Genomic DNA, 12,809 nt, shown 5'->3' on the forward strand with positions numbered 1-12,809 from the left:
GTAAATCACGGCTGTGCTGTGGTCTCCATCTTTTTATAGAAATATATAATTTTTTTATCTGTCTATCTATATGTCAGTGGAGGGGTTTCTATCAGAAAACTATCAACATTTGCAGATCCAGGGTTTCATTCATCCTCTGAAGTCAGACTGAACATCTGCCAGCCCCGCCAATCGTTTTAACATTTTCCTGCCGAGCTACCCACTGCTGGGAAGAGGAAGGGGGGTGTTAAGCCACCATCTAACCCCAAGGGCCAAGTTCCCTTCTTAGTGTAAATCAGGAGCCTCCTTTCAGTCCAGTGGAGTTAGAAATAAAATCGTGATCGGAATGGACTGTGTTTTTTCCCAATGCCAACAGCCGAAAGGGGAACTGGGTCACCCTAAATCGTGCGCTTCGAGGGAAAAGAGAGGCTCAAGGGGAACCTTGTCATTGAACTTCACCTTTATCCTCTTGCCACATGAATTACGGTCCCTGAACACTTCAGCTCAAGCCGTGCTTAGCTCCTTTATCACTTACACCCCTTTTCCATCCTGTTTGTTCCTTTGGCCAGATCTTTCACTGCGGTTAATTGACCTGGTTTCACGGATTTCTGTGAAGATTGGCCAAGCCTCCCAGGCTGGAGAAGTGGGTCACCGTGCATCGTCTACACCGCGGCTTCAGTGGGAGGTTGCCTTGAATCTCTCTTAAGCGAGGAGCCTTTCTGCTGACACGTGAAGCTGCATTTTCACCTCTATTTCACCAGACTATGACTAAGAAAAAGGAGGGTCTGGTGACTCAACATCTGTGCAAACCATACGTATGTTGCTTCGGATAAATTTAAGTCAGGATTTACTCTGTTTTAAAAGCTTCAGACAGAAAACAAAACCAGCAGATTGTAACTCCCCAACGAGGGGGTTACTGCCAAATGGATGCACCGCATCAAGGGCTGACAAGAAACAAATGTATCCAAGAGGGAGAAATAATCCTTCTGTTAAAAATTACCGCAAACAAAACTGCAAATGTTGCCATCACTGCTGAAATTTGAACTGTGACAGAGTGGACTTTCCATCCCTCAAAAAACTGCCTTCTGGCCCAAACTGGGAAGCAGAAAGCTTTCTGTTAAAAAAGAACAGAAGCCACAGGACCTACCCTTTCCTTTAAACCCGCTTTCTTTTTAGACCAGGCTAAAAGTATGCTCAGAGTTGTATTTATTAAGCTAAATGATCAGCTCTAAAAAGATCCAGTCCAGAAAAACAGGAAAGTAACTTAGTGGATGTGGACAATTTTATTCATTTCAATGGAAGTACCGGACTGTTTTGAGTTAAGCACCAGATGAAGTACATAATCAGTTCAGAGCCAAAATTCATCAAATTTCTGTGAGAAAAAAAAATCACTCCCATCTCAGTACAGCTAAAGAAGTGCACTGTACTTTAGCCAGCTTCCCTTTTGAAGTGTAGAGAGTAATAGCAATTTGTGAAAATAGGCACCTCCCAGGCTGAATCACAGAGGTGCTCGGAAATGAATAACAGAATTCAGGTAGTGACATTTACTGTAAAACAAAGGAGCCCCCCTTCGCCGTAGTACTCCCATATTCTAGTGGAACACTACTCCCTAGAGTACAGTCGCAAGTCTTTTTCTTAGTATAGTGTGAATGACTCGGCCCAAAAGGTTTTTTTCCTCTGAGTGACAGATGTGCAGGAAGAGGAAAATGATGTGTTTCACGCAGGAAGTTTTCCAGTATCTTCCTGAACTTGTCAGACCTTCCTCCTCTGCTTTCTATCTCTGCAATACTTCTACTGCAAGCTGGTAATGGCTATGTTGAGACCGAAAAGGGATGATAAGTGGACCAGCAGATCCACAGAGCTATGTACCCTTCTTGGTCCACCTACTCAACAGTGCCTTCACTACCGAATGTAACTTCAGTGTCAACGTGAAGCTAGTGAGCCCCTGGTCTAGAATGCGGCTCCGGCATTGAACGCGGTCGCTGAAAGCCTTGCTGATGTGTATCAGACTGATAGCCGGTGGGAAGGGGGCGTCTCCTTTTAATAACCAGAGCGCAGAGAAGATCTGTCAGGCTGGGCACCGCTCTGAAGGGCTGTGAGGCATTATCTCCTACGTAGCATTTGTAGTATTCAGTCTTTATTACCTGCTGACAAACACGAGCACCAAACTCCCTTTTGTTATTGAATGAAGTGGAAGCAGTGAGATATTCAGATTCTGGTGGTCACGGGAGAATAAAGAATGTGTCCTTAGCTGTAGTATGGCGCTCAGCAAATTGTGACCGTCACAGAACTGTTCCAATTACTCCGTCATTCTATATACGGTTAATACGTGAAAGCCGAGGCAGGCAAACATATGCTTTGGGTTTTATCTTCTGCACAAGCCTCTAATCTTTCCTCAGGAAATTACCATGTAGTTTATCAGTACCTTGGCGTTAATTTTTAAAACTAAAAGGAACTGGCCATTTACTGATTTTTCTTTCTTACAAATGTAGTTGTTGTTACCTCATTAACTCTTTAGCATCCTGGCAGGTTATCGCAATGAGCTTAGCTTGGCAGAACCTCAGGGCTGTAACCCCTGAAGGAAAATGTCATTGCTCCCCCTTATCTGATACATTTTGGTTAGCAGAGATTTAAAAGCAGCAATAACAGACCCTTGATAAGATATGTTCGGCAGGAAGATACAAAATAACTATTAAGCTGGTTTACATCTGTTTCCTTTTTCATTTGTTTTGCCATATCTAACTGCGTACTTAACATCAATCTGCTATCACAGTAACTTGGATTATTTCGTTTCTGGGTTTGGCCTCCACGTCGCTGTCATTGAATTTCATTACTGCTACTTCACCGGTAAATGATGAGTGTCCTTTTACCTATGCACCCAGTCTCCTGCAGTCAAAGTGATTAGCAGCACATCTCTTTAAGCACTCATGTCAGACAAAGGCACGAAGAATGACTGAGCGAGCTCCGCTCAGTTCTGTATTGCCAGAGAGTTCCTATGTGTAGAGTCCGATAATTATATACAAAACAGTACGAGATTTTGGACGATTGGGGGCAAATCTGTGGAAGGCTTTATGCACTTCAGAAAAAAACTATCTTTTGAGTAAGCATATTTGCCCTAAAGTACCTCATATATAACAGCAGATGTTGCACAGCATGTTCAGCAAAAAAGGGGGAAAATAGTTATTTTTTCATAGGCTGGTAAATAATGTTTGTTGGGTTTTTTTCTCTGGTGATGAGAAGTGAAGTGTTTCATCTGTTTAGAGAAATGTGAGAGTTTGCTTCTGCCGGTCATTTTTCAATGTTCAGGTGTAGCGGGCTGACTCGTGGGGTATGGGTTGGGGTAGGGTTGGCCTTCTGCCACGCAGCAGTGCGCTTGCTGCCCACCCACGGCCAGTATAAGGGGCTCTCAGAGAGACCGCCTCAGTCACCCTGGCTGGCCAACAGCTGTAGCAGCACGTGTCATCTATGGAAAAGAAGGGGTCTGAAAATAAGAATATTAAGTGCTTCCTAAAAAGGCAGGGCTGACCTAAGCGTGGCCCCTGTACTCCACGCTGTACTTGTTTGCAACTCTGCAGGTGCCGAGTGTGTTGATTGTATTAGAAGTGGATAAACGCAACCCGGTAAGGACAACTGTGATGTTCTGCGTGTTGGTAGGAATAATCAATTGCAAAGAGACAGGGTAAAGAGCCAGCAGAGTGAGGAGCAGCGTGCTAAACAGCTACGGGGGTTAGAGTGGACTGCAGGCTCAATGGGAGCCAGCAGTGTCATGCAGCTCTTAATAAAAAAAAAAAAAAAAGAGGAAAAAAAGGCAAACGTCACTGATCCATCCCAGTATGAAAGCGCAGTCTATAAGCTGTGAGTTCATCCTACTGTTCTACTCAGCATGAGTAAGGCCACAGCTGGGGTACCATACCCAGCCTGGGGCTACACACTTGAGGACAGTTGTGGGTCAGCTTGAGAGAGGCGAAGAACAGGAATGACTCAGAAGCAGAAGTTACAATGAAAAGTTGAAGGAACTGCATTAATCTGAAGAAATGACTGAATAAAGGTAATGATAAATATGTAAATAGCTGCTGTGAAGAGGAAAAGAGACTATTCTTAATGTCGATTGTAGGAAAGATAGTGCTGGGCTTAAATCGTAGAAACACATAGCTTGGAAATCAAGAAAAAAAATTGCCGACAGGAAGAATGGAGACAGAATGGAATAGGTTGCCTGAGGTTGCCTCACTAGAAGTATTTAAGAACAGGTTAAAACATGTTAGGCACGGCATGGCATGGGTTTGCCTCCAAGCAGGACTGGGAGACCTCCTAAAAGGTCACTCGGTTCTGGTTTTTTATGCTTCTGTGTTTGGATGTAATTGTATTGCTTTTTTAGACGTTAGGGACCAAATAGAGAAGACTCTTCTAGGAAACTTCTCCTAGACTGCAAACATCAGGGTTTGATCTTTTGGAAACCACAATGACTAAAAGGCAATGTGTGGGAATTCAGTTTGCCAGCAAAATGACTCTGAGGCAGCGCAGGGGACTCTCTCAGCTCAGTGCCCCCTCTTCTTCTTCTCTCTCTTCCTCAGTTTCTCCTTGAGCTAAAAAGGTGCCGTATTTGGTTTTAAGTGATGGCAACAGTTGTAGGGACTTGGTGAGGAACAAAGCCAGAATGTGTCTTTTCTGCTGCCTCCTATCGCTCTTCTCACAGCGAGGAGCACCTCTGCTCATCTGCTTCTACCCTAAACAGCGGCATCTTCCGTTGGTCCCACGCGCCCAATCCATTCAGCTGCATACGGAGTACACTCAGATTTACCGCAGCACTTTTGGTAGCTTCACCTCTTCCCTCCAGATTCATTTTGGCAGGGTATCTGTTCACTCAAAGTTTTCCCTTGTTTGCTGCCAGAACGTCAGGGTGGAGAATTCAAGATGAGTGTTGCAAAAACAAAGAGCAGGCTCGCGGCACGCAGCAGTTCTAGATGTCTTGCTGTTGTTGCCACAGGAGGCAAAAAGAGTGCCACCAGCATCTAGTGACAGGTAAAGTAACCCCCAGCAGCACCTCCAGCGAAGAGGGAGTATGTTCCACAGCTCGGTTCCCCGCTTCCTTATGCACTGATAAAAGCATGTTACCAGAACAACAGGAGAACAACAGGTTTTATCCTGGCTTTCTAGGGAGAATAGGGGAGGTAACAGCTTAAAGAGAAGGAAGGGAGGAGTAGGTAATGCTTGAGAGTTGGGCTATCTGGTTTCCAGCTCAAATGCATGCTCTAGGGGAAAACACGTGACCTGGTTTTCAGATTTACATCTCTTTCGGTGAGTCCAGGGATGGTCTCAGACTAACGGCATTTTTTGGTTTGTATGATTTGAGAAAACAGAGTTCGAGTGATGTTGAGAAGAAAAAATCAATACACCTCCCATAAGAAATAAAAACCACCCTCGGCCCTTCTGTGCTTGTACTTTCAAAAAATGAAATTCAAGCTGATTATAATAGGTTTACTCCAGCTGAAGAATGCGGTTCAGAGTTTGGATGTGAAGATCGTCTCCATTTGACAGACAGTTGGAAGGGTCCACATGCTTCAATAAAGCATTGCTGATTTCTGACAGACAGTATGCATAAGCCTAAATGTACTTTTCTATTTTAATTACATCACCAGTACTCATGAATGGGAGCCTGAGCTTTATCTCCACTGACCTTGAAAATCCCCTGGAGGTTTATGATGAAATGAAGCATATGTTTTCTGGTGATTTCTGGAAAATGAGGAAACAGAAAAAACACTCGCCCAGTTTTCATTTTTTCAGGAAACAATGTGATACACCATCAGAGCTTCCACATTATTGCAGGAGAATTTGGAAGTTCCCCACGTTAGTTCCTGTGACATACGTGGGATTTGGCAGTTGTATGCAGATGCTTGGCTCGGGGTTTCATACACGACAGCCTCTCCCCCGAATATCCGCACGAGTGTAAACCACATGAACGGTAATTCTGGCTCTTGCTGATAAATCAGATCATCTAAACAGATGAGTTATTGTCATGAATGAAATGTATCTCTACACCTCGGTCACATTAATGGCTCTGTAGCAGTGCAGACATACGCAAACTAGCTTTTAATTGATAGCTTGATTATTGGTCCAGCCACAGCGACACAGAGCTCTGGCTCTGCGCAGATTTTGTTTGGTAGCAACGCCTCAGTGCTTACTCCAGTTTCTGACCTGAACGACGGCACTACTTATAGCCTCCATATAGAGGTCCTAAAGAGTCTTTGCAGTGCGCTTGTTACACCCACGTTGCATGCATGGATGGGAGTGGAGCGTGAATCAGCTGCTCTCTGAAGGTCACCACGGCTGCTGGGAGCCTAGCTGGAAGCCAGGGCTCCTAGTGAGCATCCTGGATGTATCAGCAGAATAAAAATTCTCACCAAGGGATAGGATGGAAAAATGGTGGACAAGGACGTGAATGCAAAGAGAAATAAATCTGCGTGAACGTGCTCAGCTGGAGCTAGTTTGCCTTTCACCCCAAATATTAGGTGACTGCAAGGTAGACAGATTAAGTGGTTTTGATGTGGTTTTCTACAATTAGTATCGCTTGCTTCCCCCCCCCCCCATGGGTTTTCTATTGGTTTCTCTTTTTTTCTCTCTCTCTTATGCAGTGTCTTCATATCCGTCTTACTATTTTTCAGGCTTCCTTCCCGTAAGGCTTCACTATGCTTCATCCCAGTTCTTCCCAATATAGCTATGCAGAGTTACAACCCCTTTCGCTTCCCATGACACCGCTTACATTCACAGGGCAAAAATCAGCCTTTTCTTGCCAGGTTATGCAGCCATCCTCCCCACCACTCCTGAATGACTCTAGACTGCCATTCCCTTGAGGACTAAACTAGACTGGGATTTATTAAACCCTTAGCCCCCTGTTTGAATGATAGGTGGCCTCGGGCAGTAGGCACTAAAGCAAATGCACACTGCTGCTTTGTAAAGGCACAGTAAACCATGCTCCAGAGTGCACTCTCCCAGGCGTTCCTAAACTATCTTGTCCTGTGTCAGCAAGATGCCTTAAGAACTCTCTATAGGGCTTTCACTGCTTCCATTTTCCCTCTGCTCCCACCCTGCGCATTTCAATACAGTAAGGAAAGGATTCATCCTTAATTGAAATTCCTTTCACCCGCCCAGATAGAGCCTGAACAAAGATACTGACGTGAAAAAGCAGTCAAGAACATATCTTTAAAATGTCAATTTGCCAGTGACAGGCATAAAATGCAGTCACTGCAAATCTAGACTCTAAACCCTCATTGTATATCACGTAGCTGCCACTTCCCCCCCCCATCCCTCCCATAAGTTTTGATGTTTGTACATCTTTGTTTTCCTTTCCACATTCTTCTCATACTGTATTCACAGCAAATCTGAGGATAGCTGGGTCTTGATTAAACTCCTGCAAACCTTAGAGAAAGCTCTTTTAAACTCTGGATAGCGTCATTTATCTTAGACTCATACTTCTGAAGAAATCGATCATTCAAGCTCTGAGGGTTTTCTCTACTATTTTTCCTTTTTTTATTCATTCCGGTAAAGTAACTGATGCACTTTTGTCCATATAGACCTGTAAGTTTAATGCGACATGGGCTTACATGGCAGGAAATTGCTACGATCTTGCTCGGCTGCAGAAAGAGGAATAAGAAATGAAAGTTCTTTCCACTGGCACAATGCAGGGAAGGATACACCCAACAGAAAAAACATAAGTATGGGCCATCTACTGAAGTTTATATTTAGCTTGCTTACCCTGCGTGACTAATTTTGGTGTTACATCTTAAAGTCTTGACTAGAGAGAGACCAGGGTCTGGCACCCTGGCAGCTTGCGTGACCAGAAACATCCACCACCCTCTTGAGCTTCAAGGCCACACTAAGCGTGAGGACCAGCTTAAGCTACCTGCAAAGGAGGCTGCTGTGTCGGACTGCCAAGGGTGGATGAAGAGCCATGGCCCCAATGCCTGCTTTGTTTATGGCAGCATCTTGGAAAGGAACACAGTGCGCTGCTGCCAACAGGGAGGCTGATCTCTGTGGGGTGGAGGATCTGTCATGTCCCAGGAGTAGCAGTTACTGCCCTGACTCTCCCTTCCTCCTGGCAGCAAGGCCAGCTCTCAGGGGCTCGGTGTCTGGCTCTCCTTCCTTGCTCCATCCCTTCCCTCTACCCTCTGCTTCCACTGCAGCAGTGGTTTAGCATTAGCCTGGCACTGGTTTGCTGGGGGCAGCAACAGTAAATTTTACATACCTATCCGAAAAACCTGAAACTGGCTCTGTGTTTCTAAAGAGCTGCTCACTTTAAAAAAACTTATATTACTCCTTATTAGTGCCTAGAGTTTTAGCTGTGAAGCTAAGAAAAAAAAGACCAAAAGCTAAAATCTAATTATACAACTAAAGACAAGCAAATGGAAGAATAGATGGAAACAATAAAACACTGCTGGTCAAAGTGCATAATGAAGGTATCACTTTCAAATCCTGATCCCCTACCAGCTCTGGCTGCATCACAAGTTCTTTCTTGAGGGCTCTAATACACCCCCATCATATGATCCCTCTTTTTTTGTTGTTGTGAACTCCACTGGCTAATGCTGTGCCTGTAGCACATCCCATACAGCATTCTTGACTTCATTGACAAGGTTTTCACAGTGTGTCCTCATGCAACATTCTGTCTTCTTCTTGGTAGCACAAGAGTGATGTATGTCTCCAGTAAGTTCTTCATGCCACCATCTGTTGCCCATGCATTGTCTTTTTCAGACACACCACTACCCGCGACATCTGCTTCTCTTGTGTTCGGGAGGGTCCTCTTCTATCCCCAGGGCAAATTATTGTTTCTCTTTCAAATCCTTCCTTCAAGCACACCTTTGCCTGGAAGCTGTAAAGAACTTGACTGTGACTTGGCTGACGAGAACACAGCCAAGCATGCGGATTAACAGTCCTTCATTATTGCCCCAGCACCTCAGTTTGGTAGACTCCAGTGTGATCTCTTGCCTTGTGCTTCAACTGGGGGAAACATTGCCTTTCCGTGTTGCTACTGCTTTAACATGTTCTAGAACAGGCCTGGGATACACAGATACTAACTGACATGAACAGCAAGAAATACTTGCACTCTTCGTGCACTGTTTGTCCAGGAAATAAGCAAAAATGCACTGAGGAACTTCCTAGTCTGAGTTTGGTGTTTATAACCAGTTCTGCAATCAGATGATGGTTGCACGTGTGCAGGTATTAGATGTGGACTGTTTATCCAGCTGTAGCAGTCACACAGTTGGCAAGCGGCAGCAGGAAGTCAGGCATGGTTAATGTTTAAGATACATAATCTTCACAGCGCTGCTGCCAGGTGTCGTCTTTGGCTTCAATCTCACTGTCTTCTCGCCTATTCTTTTGTCTATCTAGTGTTCAGGAAAAGGAAGTGGAGCGCGAAGTGCTCTGCCCTTGTAATAGGCATGGTGAGAATGGTGAGACTACAGGACATGGTGGAAATAATCAAGACATAACCAACCACTGTGTGCTCTATTTGTTATATTTACCTTTTTGGTAGCTAGTTGAAGATCTTCCCTGCTCACCTGAGACATCCTTCTAGGTCCATCAACAGTTAATTAAAGGCCGATGGTGAAAGTCTCACAGATAACACGTTTTCCTGTGGGTTACTTCCCATCTCTTACTGGGCTTGACAATTTGTTTATTATTAAATGCTTGCATATTCTACCCTTGCAGGCCACATATTAACATTTAGCGAAGAAGCAGGGTACTTCACTGAGTCTTAGTGTCACGTTAGTTACAAGGCACAGCAGTAGGGACTTCTTTATTTACAGAGCATTAAAAAGATGAGTTCTGCAGTAACAGAACAAGCAGAAATACTTGTTTTTCTTGAGCATTTTCACAGTATTTGGTCAAGTGAAAACTATGCAGATGCCTGCTGGCTGCAAAATGAAAAGGAGAAGAAAGAACAAAGGGAAGTATGGGCTTGGGCGAAAAGAGAGATGAGACAAGAGGGACCGCTGGACTGCAGCAGCAGTATCGAGGGGAACACACAGAGGAAAGATCCAAAACAGACATTCTTCAAGTAGCAATTTCAGATGTTGAGCGTGAGAGATATTGGCACACTCCCTACCCGTTGTCTTTCTGTGCCCACCATAGCTGAGTACCTGGACATAATGGTGTCGGAAGATTTGCATGTCCTGGAAGCATCCTTATCGCAGGGAAAGCATCAGATCTTTAGCAAAAGATGTGGCTGAAGGAAGGAGGGAGCAAGCTATGAGGAACCAAAGCTAGCTATGGTGGTGGAAGTAGCCAGCACGGTTGTTTGGGGGGCTACTGTAATTAGGACAGCCCTGAGACTTGTCTAAAATGTTAGGAGAACAAACCAAGCTCCGGGCAGCGCCAGGGACAGGGTGCGTGTGAGAGGCACGAAGCTGTCTGTGCCCAACTTTCCACAGCCACCCCTTCAGCCCAGCAAGCTGGAACACAACGCCCCCAGGACTACCGTGGGTCCTGGAAGGTTAGAGAAGTGGCTGCCACTCAAGCAGCACACAAATGGATGGATAAAAATTCTCTTAATTTTCACTCTCTTAAGCACTTGTGCATTACAGGTCTCTGTTGACAACTCGGGACACAGGATATACACTAAATGAGTGGTAATTTGAAGTCCTGATTGCTTTACTTTCTTGAGCTACAAACTCATGGACACTGTGTTTTCAGTTTGCCACGATGGCAGCAGTATTCAGGAACTCCTTTTTCTTACTTCTCCATCCTTCTCATCCAAGCATAATTTCCATTTCAGTCACTCCCTCTTGCTCTTTTCTTCATTTTGTTCTCCAAGACTGGCAAATGTTATCTTTCTTGAGGAGGCACCCACTGTGCAGGAACTATTTTATTGTATGAGAGACGGACTGAGATCGATGTAAACTACAGAGAGCATATGATGAGAACAATGAAGAAACTCTAATAAGGTTTGCACAGCCCGGTTCACTCGAGGAGCAAATTTCATGACACTTCCCCTTGGATTCAAAGAGGACACTTCAATCTCAGTACTATAAACATGACCTAAGGAAGGACCAGGGTGGAGCATGGGAAATACTGTCCTTTTAATTGTCTATTCTTTGGAGTAGCAATCTACTTATGATATAACAGCCTCTGCTGTCTGGCTCCAGGCGAGTCACACTGCCTGTGAGAGGGTTCTGAGAAATGTTAGTTTCAGTTGGCGCTACATGCCCGAATTCCAGCTCTTATCTTGGTTTCAGTGTGTGTGCAGCGAGAGGGATGTGTAGCAGCAGCACGAGACGGGCTTTTCTCAGATCTCATCAGCCAAATCACTTCTCAGGATATATCCAGGGTTTTCTCAGGGTTGTATCAGTCTTCCCGCAGAGTATCAATAGTGCCTCTTGTAACAGCGTGGGTGGAGCTTGAGGCCGTTTGTGATCCCCAAGGAATTTCACAGGGTTCCTCATTTATCTATTCCGTATTTTCTTTATCCAGATTTTTCTATCACATGCTATGGAGTAGGAGTCCCTTTCAACATTTCATCAGACGTCCAAACAGCCCGTACGTGGGGCGCGTTGGCTTCGTCTCTGCCACCTGAAGGAACCCAGCGTCAGTAGGTGGGACATGCTTCATTTCCCTACCCGATCTCTGGGCCCTGTCACCCCCCCAGCGGGATATGCCTGGGACACGTGTAATAAACCCGGTGTTCTCTGTCCTCTGGAGGAAACAGTCCGTCCATGCCAGAGGCCACGCTTTCAGGCTGGCGAGAGAGACACAGCCTTCATTTTCTCCCTTTACAGTCAGCGTAGACACAATTATTGCTAGCTGAATTCAGGATTTCTAAAATTCCCATTGTTAGCAAAACTAAATGAAAGATTGATGTGGATGGGGGCTGGTCCTACTTTTGACATTCCAAAGACAAAGGAATATCATGCATGACTGCCTCTTTTGTATACAGGTTTTGAACTAACTTTCTGAGAGTTGGCAAATGTTAGCACTGAAAGAGAAGTTTGTCTCAGGCTTGTCCCTAATGAAATGACCTCACCTCGATGTTCTTCTTGAGTTTTTGAAACTTTGTTCCTCATAGGTACCAAGTCGGGTGATGGACAGATATTAGCAGAGCACCACAAAGGGGTGGATGCGCTTGGCGTACCTGAAGTTGGGCACTGGTTGGATGTACGTGAATTACACGGCAAGTACAGCTGCATGGGTGTAACTATCCTTATATTTTCATTTGGGCTGTTTATAGCTAACGCTACATTACAGGTTTTTTTCAGCAAGCACTGTTAATTAATTAAGGGTGTAGTCATAACCAGTTTATAGTAACAGAATGTGACACGTAAGTATGTCCAGTTGTCTTTTGCCCACAATCTTCTGCTTTGCGCTCTCTGGATCGACAAACGTCTTAGAGACACAGTACCACGACCAGTGATATATGGGTTCTGCCATATGCCCTAAATGATGTGTTAATTTATTCAGTGAATTATTTGGGATATGGGTTATTACCCTGATTTTCTAAGGAAATGAGGCTTCCGCAATTGCATGGTACCTCCAAGTTCTCTGTGGGATCTCTTAAAACTGCTGACCGATTTCAGCCAAATCTAACAAAGATATAGAGGTCTCCATAACTTTCAAGTCTGGGATGCACAGCACGCTTGACACCAGGAGCTCTGGATGCTACCAGCTGAGGAGCAGCTCTATTTATATTTCTGCACGACTACATCGGCAATACTGTAGGAGTGAGACTCAAGGCCACCCAGTACCCCTCATCCGGGCTGCCCGGGGAGCAGCCCGCCGGCCCGGCGTGACCGGGAGGGCCCTGGGCCCGCCACGCCACGCCACGCCGTGAGGGATGAACGTGGCGG

This window comes from Pygoscelis adeliae, unplaced genomic scaffold (genome assembly GCF_000699105.1).
Source record: "Pygoscelis adeliae isolate BGI_AS28 unplaced genomic scaffold, ASM69910v1 Scaffold318, whole genome shotgun sequence".
NCBI lineage: Eukaryota > Metazoa > Chordata > Aves > Sphenisciformes > Spheniscidae > Pygoscelis > Pygoscelis adeliae.